Source organism: Tiliqua scincoides, chromosome 14 (assembly GCF_035046505.1).
Source record: "Tiliqua scincoides isolate rTilSci1 chromosome 14, rTilSci1.hap2, whole genome shotgun sequence".
NCBI lineage: Eukaryota > Metazoa > Chordata > Lepidosauria > Squamata > Scincidae > Tiliqua > Tiliqua scincoides.
The window spans coordinates 8,946,232-8,962,579 of NC_089834.1; the positions used below are offsets into that span (position 1 = coordinate 8,946,232).

The 16,348-nt window shown below is 48.3% G+C and overlaps 1 protein-coding gene across 1 annotated transcript in view; it reads left to right on the forward strand.

The window, feature by feature from the left end:
- Nucleotides 1–16,348, forward strand: part of SLC25A1 (solute carrier family 25 member 1) — a 52,778-nt gene that overhangs the window by 3,669 nt on the left and 32,761 nt on the right. The gene's annotated exons all lie outside the window — the stretch shown is intronic.

Below are 16,348 nucleotides of genomic sequence, written 5' to 3' on the forward strand. Positions count from 1 at the left end.
GGTTATGTGACAGTAATCGGAGGGTCTTCTTGTGAGCCGCGTGGCAGAACGGTAAACGCTGCTCACAGTGGGAAGGGGTTCAGTGTCACACCAGATCTGGCCCGTGGGCCATAGTTTGGCAAACCCTGATGTATAGGGTTGCAGCCTAAACACAGGAAATTAAAAAAAATATCCTGGCTGTTTGCTGAGTACCAGCATTGGCTAAGCATAATTCTTAAGAATCTTTACTTCTTAGCTGTTTGGATATTGGCACAGATCAGCTGTAAACTGAGTCCCACAGAACTTGTTGAGAACGGTACAGTGCTTTCTGAGCGACTTCTGGTTGAAAAGTGGTTTATAAACATTACTTAGAAAAAATAACTCTGTCCTATTTGTGGATGACGTTTTGGTTCATTGGATCTTGTAATGCAGCTCGAAAACTGGCCCAGCTCTCCCTCAGTTTGCTTGAGTGTGACCAGCTGGGTGCATGACTTCTGGAAGAGCAGCTTGGTGCATAGGGTTGCTTGGGGTGCCTTAGCTGCATAGGATTAGGGGTCTGCAAGTGTTGCCTGGGTTTGGTAGCCAAGCTGATGTTTGTGGTTGCTACTGATGTGGCTGACTGGAGGCCTCGGGTGGCATGCGCGATGCTCCCCTTGCTTTGCCCAGCGCCGCACAAGCTGCCCTCACTTTTCCTCCTCCCCCCCCCACTCCGTGCATTTGAGAAGGAAGAGAGCAACAGAGTGGGAAAGGAAGTGTGAAGCAGGGGAGAGTGGGGGTCTCCACCGCACTGCCTTCCTCCAAAGCAGGGAGCATGAGGAAGAGATGGTGATCAGGTGCCTCCTAGATGACTTGACTCTGGATACATGTCCTTGAATCCGTTGACTAGGCTGACTAGGAGGAAGGGAGTGGCCATGTCGCATGTCCTGCTCAGCTTGGGAGCAGGCAGAAGCAGCATGAGAGACCCCTGCTGTTGCAACCGGCTCCATAGCTCAGCATTAAAAAGGCTTTATCTCTCCAGCCAAAAGACTGGGGAGGAGTCTATCTTGAGTGTTGCACTGAGCTTTGGAGCAGACAAAAAGGTCTGTCTGCTTTCATGGTTAGTGTGTCCATGTTGGTGGACACTTGGGCCAGGGCAAGTTGTTGCTGGAAGGCTGTTGATGAGGGTGGGTGAGACTAGTCGACTGCTGTGCCTTCTCCATTCGAGATGTTTTGAAAGCAATGCTCAGTGTGCCCTTGCTAGCAAGAAAGGAGAAGGGCCAAACTTCAGAGAACTGAATGAAGCAAAATATTGGCAGGCTCTGTCTGGGGCAGTATGGTCAGAGGACGGGGCTCTGAAAGAGGGCAGAAGTGAACAAGGTCCATGCATTGGGGCTGTGGGAGATGGGGTGACCATTGCCAAAGATAGGTTATTGGTGCCCGTGATGCTTGTGTGACCATGTGCCATGGCAACTGTGGCCATGGCTGAAGTGTTGCATCTTCAGGGCACAGAGCATTGGGCATTGCACAACTCAGGCACTCTCCCAAGGGGAGTACAACCTCGAGTGGGAGGCTGCACGTGAGAAGCACATGCGCACTGATTGCGCAAATGTGGTGGTGTAAATAGACTTGGCATTCTTCTTGGCTCACCTTTATTCAGTCTGTCGTCAAAGCATGCCGTTTCTCCTTTTCCAGTGCCGCAAGAATTGGCCCTGTTCTCGCTGTCCTGTAGGCTCATCTCTTGCCTTGCTAACAGCAGCCTCACTAATCCTCCCCTCTGATCTTGGCCCCTTCATCTCCATCCAGCACCTGGCTTCCAAAATCATTTGCCCATCTTGTGTCTCCAACCCGGTCACGTTCCTCCTTTTCCGTTAGTTCACTGGCTTCTTGTCCTGGACTTGGAAACCCTCCACGGCCTTGCTAGATCTTTGCCCTCCTATCCTGTTATGCTCTTGCCTGTCACCTTCTCCCCTCCATCTCCACCAGCCAAAGGTCCCCTGCTCCCTTCAACAGCTTTTCCCTTGTTAACCCTTTCACCTGAAACTTGTGAAGTCCTCTGTCATACTTGCTTTGAAAGTAAGCAGGAATCCTTTCGTGCTCTTTTCCTGCTCCAACTAAACCGAAGTGCGTGTATCAGGAATAATCTGTTTATGGTCTCTCTGTTTGCCGTCCCTTTTCAGTTCCTGTGTTTGCCTTGTGTCCATCTACAGCAGCAATTTTCAACCTTTTTCATCTCATGGCACACTGACAAGGCACTAAAATGGTCAAGGCACACCATCAGCTTTTTGACAATTGACAAGGCGCACTCATTGACAGCAGGGGCTCACATCCCCTAGTGGCCCTACTAACAAATGACCCTTCCCCAAACTTTCAGGGCATACCTACAGACCATCTGCAGCGCAGTAGTGTGCCCTGTGGTTGAAAAATGGCTGGTCTACAGATTGTAAGCTCCTCGGGGCAGCAGCTTGTTCTCTCCATCTGCATACTGCCCCATGTACATGACTGGTGCTCTATTAACAGGCTCTTGAAAACAAAGTGCTGCCTGGCATTAAAGCTGTACTAAAATGGCTAGTTATTGCACCCGGTCAGGCTGGTTTTAAAACAGGTTATCCAGAAATCCCAGCAGATGGGGGAGGAGAAGTAGCAAACTCTTAAGAAATGAGTGAAGCTGAGCCTTTTCCACGGGGTGCATTCAACATGAGCACTTCTGTTGATTGTGGTGGAGTGCACTTTCCCCCTGATTAAACATCAGTCGTAGCTGCGATATGCACTTTGCCACTAGAACTTCTTCATATGCAGTGAGATGGGCAAAATATATATATTTTGGGCTATTTTTAAGGCATTTATTTATACGGTTTTATTTTTAAGGCATAGCGTAACTGTCCACTTGTCAAATTCAATAGGTAATTCCCCCCCCTCCCCAATCCCTTTAATAAAACATCTAGAACTAAGGAAAATTCTCCTGGATCAGGCCCACCTAGTCCATCCTATTATTTCATCACAGTGGCCCACCAGCTGGCTCTGGGAAACCTGCTAGCCGGCAGGAAAGAAATGACTCTCTTGCCCCTGCTCAGTTGGTATTCAGAGGCACATGATGCATAAGCTTCATGATTAGTAATAAAGTGATAGACCTGTTCATGAATTTCTTCAAAATTCTTAGTGGTCGTTGTTGTGGTCATGAGTTCCACAGACCGATTATGTGCTTAATGGAGAGGATCTGTAACTAGGGATGTGGTAGGAGGGATTGGATTAGGAAAATTTTCCCCGCTAACTCAGTAACTTTCAGTTCTGGGGAAAAACAAAATTTGGAAAAACAATGATTTGCCATTTTCAGAAGTGATTTCCAGAATTAGTCAGCCCTTGCCACGCCAGGGGCAGTCGGTTTCTGCTCTTACTATTGGGGTTCAGTGAGCCTGACCCGGTGGTTTTTATAGGAGCTGGAGAGTATCATGCAGGGATGGGCTGTGATGCGGATGACTCTGATTCGAGTCGCGAAAACGCACATTTTCCATGGGGTGCAATGTCTCTGATCTCCACCTGATCTCCTAAATTTAGCATCTAATGTGGGCACGAAGCCTGACAAACAATGAGAGCTGGAAACTTATTCCACTTTAATCTCAAACTACGCAGAATTCTTTGTCAGTCTGGAGAAGTGCTGACACTGCAATGTTAAAAAAGAAAATATAATTTGTAGCTTCAAATGAGAGCCTGGAGCCACAATAACACTGTTGTGTTACTTGCACTATTGTGACCATAATGAAAGACCTCTATTTACCGAGGCCTTCAATAAGTCAGTGTTCTTTCTGCATTTTTTAAAATGATGATAAACCCCATTCCTTGCATGATTTAAGCAACTCCTGTTTCCCACCAACCCACCCCTCTGTGAATCGTGTCCTGATCCAACCACAAAACATGCCCAGAATAAATATGGAAGAATTCTGGTCCCCTTGGACTGCTTTTGCTGTCAATCAGTGTGTCACCCTGTCTGTCTCTTCTCTCGTGTGCGCTTGCCCTTGTCATAAAAGAATTGGGAAGGGAGGGGCTGTTGCAGGGGCTCAGAATCCACTTTTAAGATTATTATCATCTCATGGTTTTAAATTACATTTGAAAACCTAATCCAGATTAGTCAAAGCTTTAATGTGTTTTGACTGCAATCTTAACTTGCACAACGGTGGTTGTTAAAAACGGACCGCAAAGAGTCTTTGGGTGATCTCCGCATGCAGCACATGTTTCAACAGTCTGGGTTTTGGATTGTTGAAGGACAGCATTGCAGCACTGTTCAGTGTGAATCCACCCACACACTGAGGTTTTGAAATGGGGCGCATGCTTTACATGCAGATTCTGTTTCTGGTTAGGAAGGACCCCGTCCAACACACTGGAGATGAGCTGCCAGTCTGTGTCTATGACACTGAAATAGATGGACTGATGTTCTGACTCGGGAGAACATAAGAAAAGCCCGACTGGATCTGGCCAAGGGCCCATCTAATCCAGCTTTCTGTATCTCACAGTGCCCACTAGATGCGTGTGAGCACACAAGACAACAAGAGACTTGTATCCTCTTTCCACTCCCTTGCATCTGGCATTCAGAAATGACCTCCTTCTAAAACCAGGAGGTTTCATTATGGCTTGTAACCTGTGATGGATTTTTCTTCTGGATATCTGTCCAATCTGCTTTTAAAGGCGTCCAGGCCGGATGCCATCACCGCATCTTGTGGCAAGGGGTTCCACAGACCGATGACATGCTGGGTCAAGAAATATTTTCTTCTGTCTCTTCCAACGCTCAATTTTGTGGATGTCCCTTGGTTCTGGGGTTGTGTGTGAGAAGGAAAAGAGCATCCTCTATCCACCCTAACCACCCCTTGCATTATTTTGTATGTCTCAATCATGTACCACCTCAAGTGCCTTTTTCTCGCCTAAATAGTCCCAAATGCTCCAGCCCAGTAATCATGTTGGTCACTCTCTTCTGTCCCTTCTCCAGTTCCACTGTGTCCTTTTGGAGATGTGGTGATCAGAACGGTAAACACAGAAGTTTAACACAGGAGGATGAGTTAAACTTGTGACAGTGAGGAAACTCCAGAGTGTGTGTTTGATTGCTTTGGGATGAGGTCTTGACTGCCAGTGTGGCTGTCAGTGCAGACCTGTGAACACGTGTGCCAGTTGGGATGCTGTGGGAATGGAGTGAGCTTCTTTCTTGAAATGGCTGTAGCACAAAGCTCCATGTAAACCGCTTTGTGAACTTCATTTGCCTGTCATGGAAAAGGCTTGTAGCAGATGAGGACTTGTTTTTAGCACAATTTTTGTGTGGCTGCTTGGGGAGTGGGGGAGAGAGACAAGAGCCAGTTGCAAAGATTAATGAATATACAGGGAGCCTAGCTAGGATTATTCAAGGCCTTAATTGCATTAAGCAAACTGATCCAAAATGAGCAGCAGGGAATCTGCTTCTTAGAGGCAGTGAAACAAAATTGTCTTGGGGGATACCTTCATCTGGTGGAAGTGGTTCATGGTACATTTCAATGTCTTTTGCTTTTCTGTTTTTGTTTTAATTGGAGAGCCCTCTCGTTAAGCACAAAAACTGCAGGACTGTAATAATTATACCCTGCTTTTCAACAAAAAGTAGCTCCCAAAGGCAGTTTGCATCACATGAATGAATGAATGAATGCTACCCTGTCCCTAAAGGCTCACAGTCTAAAGAGATGCAGAAGAAGTACCAACAACAGCCACTGGAAAATCTGCCATGAAGGTGTGAAAGGGGGGCAACATGCTGGCAACCTTCAGTCTCGAAAGACTCTGGTATCGCGCTCTGAATGGTGATTCTGGAACAGCGTCTAGTGTGGCTGAAAAGGCCAATTTGGGAGTGATAACCCCTTCTACACTGGGAGCAAGTGCAGTCTGTCCCTGGTCTGTCTCCCTGGCTATGGGCCTTCCTTCTTTGCCTCTTAGCCTCAGACTGTTGGCCAAGTGTCTTTTCAAACTGGGAAAGGCCATGCTGCACAGCCTGCCTCCAAGCGGGCCGCTCAGAGGCCAGAGTTTCCCACCTGTTGAGGTCCACTCCTAAGGCCTTCAGATCCCTCTTGCAGATGTCCTTGTATTGCAGCTGTGGTCTACCTGTAGGGCGCTTTCCTTGCACGAGTTCTCCATAGAGGAGATCCTTTGGGATCCAGCCATCATCCATTCTCACGACATGACCGAGCCAACGCAGGCTTCTCTGTTTCAGCAGTGCATACATGCTAGGGATTCCAGCACGTTCCAGGACTGTGTTGTTTGGAACTTTGTCCTGCCAGGTGATGTCGAGAATGCGACAGAGGCAGCACATGTGGGCAAGTTGCCCCCCCCCTAAATACAAGAGTACCTGGCTTTAGAAGGTTCCTCTTTGCCCAGTTAGCAAAGCCAGCCATCGCACTGAGAGCTTGTAGATACCCACAGAACACTTAAAAGCTGTAGAGATCTCTGTGGGACTCCCTTGCTGATTTTTATATTTGAGTCTCTGTGAACTGAGCATTAGGGCAGCCAAAACATACAGGGATGTGGGTAGATCAGGGGTTGGGAACTGGTTGCTGGTGGGCCAAAACCAGTCTGCAGTCAACAGCATGCCAGCAGGGCCTGCCCCAGACCTCCCTTGTGTGGCGTGTCAAATGCTACTGCCCTCCTTGCTTGGTCTGGGGAATGTTGCCCCCTTACCCAGGACCATGCTAGCTGCCCTCTCTGCTATTGCTCCCAACTGTTCACTGAGTTTGAAGAGGTCGTTGGTGAGAAAGAGGAAGTGTGGAGGAGAGAGAGAGGAGAGTGGTGGGCTAGAGGGGCTCTACTGCTCTAGGACCTTTTCTCCACACCCTCTTCACTGCCCTCTCTCTCTTTTAATTAAGGGAGCAGGGAGAGTAGATGCCCCTACCAGTCTGTCACTTGAAGCAACAACTTGTTCTCTTTTTTTCTCTTCCCCAGTGCCTGGGAGTATTCTCTTATCCCTAGCTGGATTCAATAAAGCATAAAATTTTTTTTACTGGCATGACTCCTTCTGTTAATCAAAGTAGCGTAACTGTCATTTTTCCAGAACTCTGTCCCACACCGATGCTCTTAATTGGAGATGTGGGAATTGAACCTAGATCCATGCGCACCCTTCCTCAGTCCCTGTCGACATCCCCACCAAGTCCTTTCTCTGCTTGGCGTCCCTTCTCCGTCTGGTGTGCCGCAACGCTCTCGGGCAGTCAGGGGTTAAGCCAGCCTCTCCCCTGGCACTCTTGACGGCTGGCTTCGTATTCCATGCGCCTTTGCATGTGCACAGCCTGGAACAAGCCATCACTCTCTCCCATGGGTTACTCAGCACCTCGCGCTGACAGCTGGCTGATGTTCCAAGCAACTCACCCACCCTTTCTGTGAGCCGGAACGTGCTGTGCTTGTGAAGGTTTTGCTCCTGTTCGCTGCCTCGAAACCTTGACTTCAGCCAGCTGGGGCACATGCCCTCTTCTGAATCTTGATAGTTGACCTTGCAAGATGCGGAATGGCTTGAGGGGTGGTGTGGAAGCAGGAGGGAGGGGCAAAATGGGGGGGTCTGTAATGTATGGGGGGTCTTGCCCAGTGGAGTTTAGATACCCGCCATCAGGAAAAACCCCTTGTGTGACTCAGTTTTCCACAGTCCATTTCATTTTCTAGGGCAGGGCAGACCAAAGCTTCCTCCAGACCTATGGTCCAGCGGTGATCTTAAGTCACTCCTAAACCTTCTACCAATCCTGTGCATTTCTACTCAGAAGTAAGCCCCACTGTGTTCTCTGGGACTGGTTCCCAAGAAAAATGCAGATATAACGGTCGCCTTATTCTCTATGCTCTGCCAAGAAAAACATCTTGGCATTGAAATGGTGCGGTTGTATTTGCAATTTTTCATGTTGTGTTTAAACAACGCTATCAATCATTCTGAGTGCCCCCCCCAGCCACGGTGAGAGAGAGAATCCCAGTGTGTAAATCTTTTAAATACATGAAAATCTCCCTATGCATTTGGGAGGGGGAGTGAGTCCAGGAATTGCCCCCCCAATTGGTATCTCTGAAGTTCCTAGTTGCTGTCAATTACAGGGATGGATGAATAGCTTTGAAAAGCTTTGTTTAAAAACTGGAAGGGGGACATCTTTTGCTGTGAAGTTTTCCAGGGCATTCCCAAGAACCATCTGACCTGTGTTGACTCTCGTCTCTTTTGTCTGCAAAAATGCAGTGTCATGCACCCTTCCCGGTTCGATAGCTGAGAGGTTGTCAAAGGGAAAAGACCTGGTGTACAAGCCAGTTCCTGTAAAACAAGGGACAGGATGGTTGCTTCACCCTTTTCCTCCAACATTATCTACACCGCTTGTTTATCCTCCTGACGACACCATGTGTCGAGAGCCCCAAGCTTAATATTTGTCATTCTGCGCACGGGCATCGCATCCTAGGTACATGCGCTTTAATCATCCGGCTGTGACATTTTAACATTGCGTGTTGACAAGAACAGGGATGAAAAATGGTTAAGCTTCCCAACATCTCCTGCAGTTGGTTTCATAAATCAGATAGAAGTCTTTTTTGCCCAAAGTGCATGTATTGGGCTGTGTGTGTGTTCTAGAGTATTGATTTATATCACACTTGTGGTTTTTGCTTTTAGAAGTCTAAATTGGTGAGGGCTGATGTTGGACTGGTCTGTGGGGTATCCCCACAGGGCCTTCTCGGTAGTGGCACCAACATTATGGAACTCCCTTCCCCTTGATTTGAGAATGGCTCCCTCTCTTGAGAGTTTTTGGCGAGGCCTGAAAACACTGTTGTTTAAACAAGCCTTCTGATTTCTGGCCTTCTTAACATTTTTATACATCTTTTAGTTTTTTACAGGCTTGATTCCTCGGTGACTTGCTCTTTTATTCTGTCTTTTAATCTAACTACTGTTTTTATGGCCTCTGTAATGTGTTTTTAAATGTTTTTTATCTGCTATGTATTAATGTTTTTAAAATCTGTTTTTTTTAATATGTTGTTAGCCGCCCTGGGTCCCGTTAGGGAGAAGGGCGGGATAAAAATAAAGTTGTTATTGTTATTGTTATTGTTATTGTTATTGTTATCCCACAGATAAGGCATGTGCTGGAGGGCCCTGTTCACTCAAGGATCTGTGCTGAGAGATAATGAGGGGCTGATGTTGCTCCCCACAGCTAAACCAGGGTTAAGAACATAACAACACCGCTGGATCAGGCCATAGACCCGTCCAGCCCAGCTTCCTGTATCTCACAGTGGCCCACCAAATGCCCCAGGGTTCATGGAGGTGCATCCTGGGTGACTGTAGGGGAACAGCAGCCCAGGGTCCAGTCAAGGGACTTACTGGATATGGTAGGGAACAAATGGCAGTCAAGGACAACGGTCCTCCTTTGTTTCATGTGCTGTAATGACAACTCTGAAGGAGGATTGTGCACACACTGTTAGGCTTGCTGGTGTATGCACTTTGCAACACATGGGATAAGCACCCCACTGGGGGTGTTATTTGCAGGACTTCAGCCCTAGAGCTTTCCGAAGGACTGGGGCTGCCTCTGGTTTGCAAGAGAGACACATGCTGTCCCCGGACCTGTTCCCTTGTGGTTGTCCCCCGTCCCCCCACGGAACTGAAAATAGGTTCAGGGCTGAACCATGATGTAAACTAAGCTGTCTCATGCTGCTAATTTTTTGGGGAGGGTCAGAGGTCAGCCTGGCCAGGTGGTCTCTCTGAGCACGGGCCATCCTGGCTTCCCTTTGACTTGGCTCAAGATGGACTCATCTTGTTGAGTCGTAGCTGATTGCCACTGGACAGGCCTAGCTGTACATCCTTCTTGGCATGGATGTATCATACCAAGTATGTACCATACTTGCATCCTGGATGATTGTGACCCAGTCATTGGGGTCTTCGGACATTTGCATCCTTTTTTTTGTGCCCCGGTTGTTTGCACCCCACTACAACTGGGTAACCAACCCCATGTTAAGAACATAAGAACAGCCCCACTGGATCAGGCCATAGGCCCATCTAGTCCAGCTTCCTGTATCTCACAGCGGCCCACCAAATGCCCCAGGGAGCACACTAGATAACAAGAAGACCTGCAAGGTTTCCTGGGAATTGTAGTTAAGAACATAAGAACAGCCCCACTGGATCAGGTCATAGGCCCATCTAGTCCAGCTTCCTGTATCTCACAGCGGCCCACCAAATGCCCCAGGGAGCACACCAGACAACAAGAGACCTCATCCTGGTGCCCTCCCCTACACCTGGCATTCTGACTTAACCCAATCCTAAAATCAGGAGGTTGCGCATATCAGGAGGTTGCGCATATCTGCGCATAGCAGATAAAAAACATTTAAAAACACATATATATCATATGTTATATATGCTAAGCCTCTTATCCCAGCCCTAACTCGACCTTTGCATTTTAAAAATAAAAAAGTACATCTAATACACATGTTGGGGACATATGTCCTGCGATGCCAGTAACCAGGATGCGTTTGGCTGGGACACCGTTGTCCAGGATGCTGTGGTGCTGTCACCATCCACCCTGATGCAGGAGGATTCTCCTCTTTTCATTCACTTGCAGGGTCTCCTAAGGCTTTTTTGCCAGAATGGAGGTGACTTTGCCTCTCTTGGTTGGTTGGTTACTTGATTTCGCCTGAGCAATTGGCCTGGCAGTTGGAGGAGCTGGTGCTTCAGAGGGAAGGAAGACCTCTTGTCACAAACTTAGGGGGGTTTGGGGTGCTCAGAGTTCTCGAACCCTAAAGCCCTCAAGGCCCCCCTGTCCAGTAGTACTGCCACCACCCTGTATGTGCCAGTGCCTCAGTCCAGGGACACTGAGATCCTCTAGGCTTAACTCTATCCCTTGCAGGCACTGAGCGCTTTCTCCAATTAAAGCTTCTGTCCTCAAGTTACTAGACCTCAATGAGCACTTGGTAGCTTGCTGAACGGCTAGACAGGATTCTGAACCTTTGTCCCCAACAGGCAATGAAACAACTTGGTAAAAGCGATTTTAGATTATTAAGTACATCAGGTTACATAAGGCAGCAAATGCTTGAGGCATAAACATCTAGGAAACATATCAGCAATAAAATAATAAAGCTAGCTGGCTATCTCTGTTAATCCCTATTTCTCACCTGAGTCAGTTACCCTTCGTAGATCTCTTAGCTCCAGGCTACCTGTGAGGCCAGATGCCCATGGTGGACCATGGAGCTCACAGCGTGCAGCATTTTGCACCCAAAACCTCTGTCCAAGAAGGAACCGGACACACCCCTTGGGCACTCATTAGTATACTTCTTATGCTACTAGTACTGAGGTGACTTCATACTTATTTAGACTGTCCAATCAGAAACTTTTGAGGACAGAACCTTCTCAAAGTGGGCCTGGCTGCTAGTCCTCCTAGTTCTTACCCCACCCAACTCGAGATCCACAGCTGCATTTCATCAGCTTGATAAGGCCGCTGTTCTGTCTGCAAAGGTGCTACATTCCAATGGGTTGTAATTCTTGTTGTCTGTCCTTTCCGGCCAGCAGAGGAGAGACAACAATCTTTGTGTTTGTTTACTCACATTCTTGCAGCTAGGAACTGCTAACCACTTTTCCGTTACTGACTTAGTTTGGTTCAGGCTCCACATGCTAACCAAGGCCTAACATGTACATATTCACGACAACCTCAGAGCAAACGAAACCCATGGGAGGTGTTACCAGCATGTAATTAGTCTGTGGAACTCCTTGCCACAGGAAGTAGTGTTTGCATCTTGCCTAGATGCCTTTAAGAAGGAATTGGACACATTTCTGGAGGAAAAAGTTCATCACAGGTTACAAGCCATGGCAGGTATGTGCAAGGTAGAGGTAGGCTGCCTCTGATTGCCAGATGCAGGGGAGGGCACCAGGGCGCAGGTTGTGTCTGTTGTCTAGTGTGTTCCCTGAAGTATCTGGTGGGCCACAGTGAGATACAGGAAGCTGGACTAGATGGGCCTTTGGCCTGATCCAGCAGGGGTCTTCTTATGTTCTTATGAGGTGGGATGAGGAAAGCAGCCCAAATCAGAGCGCCAGGATGATGTGGTGGTTCAGGCTTTGGATTTAGTCCTGGTGGATCCAGGCTCAAATCCCTGCTCAACCGTGAAGCTTCCTGGGTGACCTTGTGCCAGTCACTCTCTCACCCACCTCACAGGGTTGTCGTGAGGGCAAGAGGAGGGAAGGAACCATGTACCTCACCCTGAGCTCCTTGGAGGAAAGGGCCATATAAAACGTGGGGAAAATAATGTTTTGAATGCTGCTAGAGTTTGTCGGGTCTCCTTCAGCATTTCCATGTGTACTGTCAAAATTGCTGCAGGAGTCTGCTCTCTTGTTCTGCTTGGACGATCAAGTTCACACAGTTGGGTTCCTTGATAACTAAGGGGAATGAGAGCTTTTTGGTTCCTGCTGAGTCAGATCCCCGGACCACCAGTTTCCGAAGCGCACTGATCAGCACCCAAACCTCTGCTGTGGTTTCAGCAAAGGTGCCCATCTCCTCTGCCATCAGTCCAGGCAGTGATCAGAGCACAGCTTCTCTCCCTCTCTGTGTCTCTCACAGCCCCTGTTTTCCAACCTGCTCCGTGGCCTGTTTGTTTGGACTTTAGCCTGCATGTCCAGGCTTGCAAAAGTCATTGACGGAAATGGCTCTTCTGCAATGAGTGACACTTGGACCCTGTGTGCTTAGCCTGGAACTGGAGCCAGGGGAGAGGCCACGTGCACCCTTGGCTGAAGGTCACCGGTGGCCCCCTCGGACTGTAGCTCAGAAGTGGTGACAGATGTCGACTGCAGTTTTTGGCAGCCACAGAGAGTCCCTTTTCACCTACCTGGTGCACCCAGAGGCCTTTCCTGCATAAGAACATAACAGCCCCACTGGATCAGGCCATAGGCCCATCTCGTCCAGCTTCCTGTATCTCACAGCAGCCCACCAAATGCCCCAGGGAGCACACCAGATAACAAGAGACCTGCAAAGCTTCCTGGGAATTGTAGTTAAGAACATAAGAACAGCCCCACTGGATCAGGCCATAGGCCCATCTAGTCCAGCTTCCTGCATCTCACAGCGGCCCACCAAATGCCCCAGGGGGCACACCAGATAACAAGAAGACCTGCAAGGCTTCCTGGGAATTGTAGTTAAGAACATAAGAACAGCCTCACTGGATCAGGCCATAGGCCCATCTAGTCCAGCTTCCTGCATCTCACAGCGGCCCACCAAATGCCCCAGGGGGCACACCAGATAACAAGAAGACCTGCAAGGCTTCCTGGGAATTGTAGTTAAGAACATAAGAACAGCCCCACTGGATCAGGCCATAGGCCCATCTAGTCCAGCTTCCTCTATCTCACAGCGGCCCACCAAATGCCCCAGGGAGCACACCAGATAACAAGAGACCTGCATCCTGGTGCCCTCCCTTGCATCTGGCATTGACATAGCCCATTTCTAAAATCAGGAGGTTGCACATACGCATCGTCTTGTCCATTCCAACTTTTTTCCCTAGCTGCCGTTTTATCCAACTATACCTGAATTACTGTAAGTTTCCCTTTTAACAGGTAAAGGGACCAGGACAGTCCATTAAGCTCAGGGCACAACAGCAGAACACTAGATGCTCCCCTTAGAAGTAGCAGTTGCCAGTGTGGTTAAGTGTATGTTTGAGATGGAGACCACTGCCAGCCGATTTGTTCAAGCTTCTTGACATCTGTAATCTTTGGTACCAACTGTTCCAAAGCTAGTAGGGAGTTTCCATGTCACCTGCTGTCCTTATGGCTGAAAGCTGACCTGTGCAGTGACTGCCACTTGTTCCCATCTTGGCGATTGTTGGCTAGCCCTGAACACGCACAGCTGCCTTCCGAGTCAGATCTTGAACACCTCTGGCCCAGGGCTGGCTGGCCAGTGTAGTATTTTTGGAGTTGGGCTTACGCCTGGAAGGTCTAGGATCAAATTCCCACTCGGTCTCAAAGCTTCCTGGGTGACCATGGGCTAGTCACTATCTCTCTGCCTTGCCTACCTCACAGGGTTGTTGTGAGGAGAGGAACCATGTATACTACCCTGAGCTCCTTGGAAGAAGAGTGGTATAAAAATGTGAACAATAAAAGAGAGGGGATGGAGCGGAAAAGGAAGTGTGGAGGAGTGGGCTAGCGTTGTCTTTCAGACTTCCTTCTCGTTCCATTCCCCTCTTGCTTTTTGCTTTGGAGATGCCCTAACCAATCATCCTCCTTCACACTTCCTCTTTCTCTCCATTTCCTTTTCGAAGCTAGGGATCAAGAAGAGGAGTGTTGGAGGTGAGCCCCCCGCACTTGCCAATTCACTGCCTTTTCATGGTCATATTTGTCTGCCTCATGGGTTATGTAGTCTTAAGGGCACATAAGCCCTCCTAGTCCCTGTGGGTGAATTATGAGACAACAGCATAAGCAGTATCTGGTGTTTTATGTATAGTTAGACTGCAGATGCACCGGGTAGATGGGACTCGTCAGCCTAGGGAAGGCAGCTCATCTAAGAGAAGGAAACTCTGACCTCAAACCTCCACTGCCTTGTGGCTACATCCAGTTCTGGAAAAGGCTTCAGGAGTCAACCTCGAGGCAAAATCAGGAGCCGGAGTCCCTTAGGCAGTTCATGGCTGAACACAGTCATGTTCTGGCAATTCCTGCGACGCCGCTGGAACCAACCGTATTGGCTTCTGCCTTTCCATTGGACCATTCCAGCGACGTGGAGAGGGGGGATTTGCTGCATGGGTAACAGCCTATCCCCCATACCTTCTTTACCCAGGCTTCGCGCACTGGAGAGGACACTCCAACTTCGCCATACGGCGTCGGCACAACACGGGAAGCAGCAGTTTACCGGTTATAAGTGCCAGGGAGACAGACCAGGGACAGACTGCACTTGCTCCCGGCGTGGAAGGGATTGTCACTCCCGGATTGGCCTTTTCAGCCACACTAGACGCTGTGCCAGAACCACCTTTCAGAGCGCGATACCATAGTCTTTCGAGACTGAAGGTTGCCAATACAAAAAAAAGACTGCAGAAAGCAGTGTGGGTTGGGCTGAAGCTGCCTACGGTTTTAGAATGCTGTAGAGCAGTGTTGTTCAAACTGTGCGGCGTGGCTCTTTAGGGAGGTGCCTGGAGCTCAAAGGGGAGGCGCGGGATGTCCTCTTGCAGTGATACTGTCACACCCCTGGGCAGAATAGGAGCCCGTCTTCTGCCGGTCATCTGTGCTTTTTTTTAAAGCAGAAGAAACAGGAGTTGCTCAGCTGCTCCCCCCAGGAGTGACTGCAGAGTGACTGCAGCCTTCTGTGTTCGATGCATGTTGTTTCCAAAGCTCTTCGACTCCATCCCCCAGCTGGCAAGTACCAAGCATGCTCAGCTTGCAGTCCTGAACCCTCGCTGATCCTTGCCTGGTTGGTTCCTAGTTCCCAGCCTGGGATCGCTTCTCATCAAAGTGAAATCTCTCTTTTCAACCCCCTCCCTCTTCCACTCCCCCTTTCGATCTCCAAACCTTCCTACTTTCCTCCCCAAATAAAAACTACCTATTTTACCAGTCACCAGGGGTCTTAAAGTTGTTTCCATGCAGTTGGCAAAGGGGGGGGGGGGAGAGAGAGACAAGCACGCACTTTACTTGGCCAGGAGTGGAAAAAGGGTACTGTTTTTAAAGTGATTTATTAATCTTGTTGTTTGACTGAAGAGCAGAGGCTGTATTTTTAAAGGGATGAATCTTGCTATTTGAAGGGAATACTTATCAGCCATTGATGAAGTGATTGCCAGCCCAATCCTATCCACACTTTCCTGGGAGTAAGCCCCATTGACTCTAATGGGACTTACTTCTGAGTAGACATGCATAGGCTTGAGCTGTGCATCTCCTAGTATAGGAGACAAATCAGCTTCCTAACCAAACCCTTATCAGCGCTGATATATTTTCATGGTCCATTTTTGTTTTCCCCACCAGCCGCTGGAAAAATTTAATTTCCTTAAATTAATAAAGGGTTCAATCCTATCCATGGAGAATGGGAGAAATGACTAGTTGGATTGGGGTCCACAGGGGTGTGGGTGTGTGTAATGTTGGTCAGACTAGTTGTTCACAAAGTTCATTTGATACAATTCTATTGGTATGCTTACAAAGTTTAAAAAAATGAGTCCTCCTGGACCAGACAAAATCTACCTACTCCAGCATCCTGTCTCCAACAGTGATCAGCAGCTGATCATTTATAAAGTGTGTATATTGCTGTGTATTAATAATATATTTTTAAGATCTGCATATAATTAATGATATGATTAATATATATTTAATATTTAATATTATGTTATGATATTATATTTAATATAGCTAATATTTCTGGCCACTTCCTGTTTAATGATGTCCCTTCCAGCCCTCGGGAACATGATGGGGAGTCATGGCCAACCGCTACGGGGGTCAAGGGAGCCGCTGGCTGGAAAAGTT